The following is a 1,012-nucleotide window of genomic DNA, read 5'->3' on the forward strand; positions in this document are numbered from 1 at the left end:
AAAAATAATGATTTTTTTATGTAAAGGGCTTATAATGTTTACTGAAGACTGCCAAATTTCGTGAAGATATACACACTATATCAAAGGTTAGTAGTATCAAATCTATAAAGAGTCTATACGAGTACAAAAAAGTCACGTGGTCGGTCAAATTGACAGTTTTGACCAAAATGTTTGCATACTGTTCTATATTGATGTTATTCTCTACATGTATGGAGTAGTCATTGAGTAAATGCCTGAGTAGTAATAGAGAAAGTAGCTTATGATCAGATAAACATGTATGAGTTGTTATTCTGGTCCGTATAAGTTGTTTTGAGCATTTGTTCTTCAAACCACACATACACACTTGTTTTGTATAAAAGGGCATCTTTGGGTATAATCATTTTCGAAACAGACCAACATTTTGTTCAAACAGTTTCTCTGTACTTGGTGTAGAATCATGGCTCGTCACGTGCCAGAAGTTATAGGACGTCAAATTGTTCGACTGTCCAGAAATGGTATGAAGCAAACAGACATTGCTAGACCAGTAGGGTACACCCAGTTTACTGTATCCAGAATCATCAGACTACAGGAAACGTTGTTCCAGAAAAGTCTAATGGTAGAAGCCGAAAAACTACTGCCTGAGAATATTTTGATCAGGTTAACACATCAAGATTGAAAGAAGTCTTGTAACACCTTACGACAGGAATCGCATGCATACATTCATTCCAGCATATCCAAAAGAGCAGTGAATAGGAGACTGTCCAAGCAAGGTTATTTTGCAAGAAGGATTATCTGCAAACCGATATTAACCAGAATTAACTGCCGTCATCGTGTTACTTGGGCAAGACAGAATGCCAACTTATATTTAAGACCCTGGTGACATGTCACCTTTTCATATGAGTCCTGTTTCTGGGTTGTTAAAGCTGATGGTAGGATTCGTGTTCGTCTTTTGCCAAGAGAGAAGATGAGGGAACACAGGAGGTGTTGCAGTACATGTTTGGGCAGTTATTTATCATGGTGGAAAAACTGCTAT

Source organism: Limulus polyphemus, unplaced genomic scaffold (genome assembly GCF_000517525.1).
Source record: "Limulus polyphemus unplaced genomic scaffold, Limulus_polyphemus-2.1.2 Scaffold7123, whole genome shotgun sequence".
Classification (NCBI taxonomy): domain Eukaryota; kingdom Metazoa; phylum Arthropoda; class Merostomata; order Xiphosura; family Limulidae; genus Limulus; species Limulus polyphemus.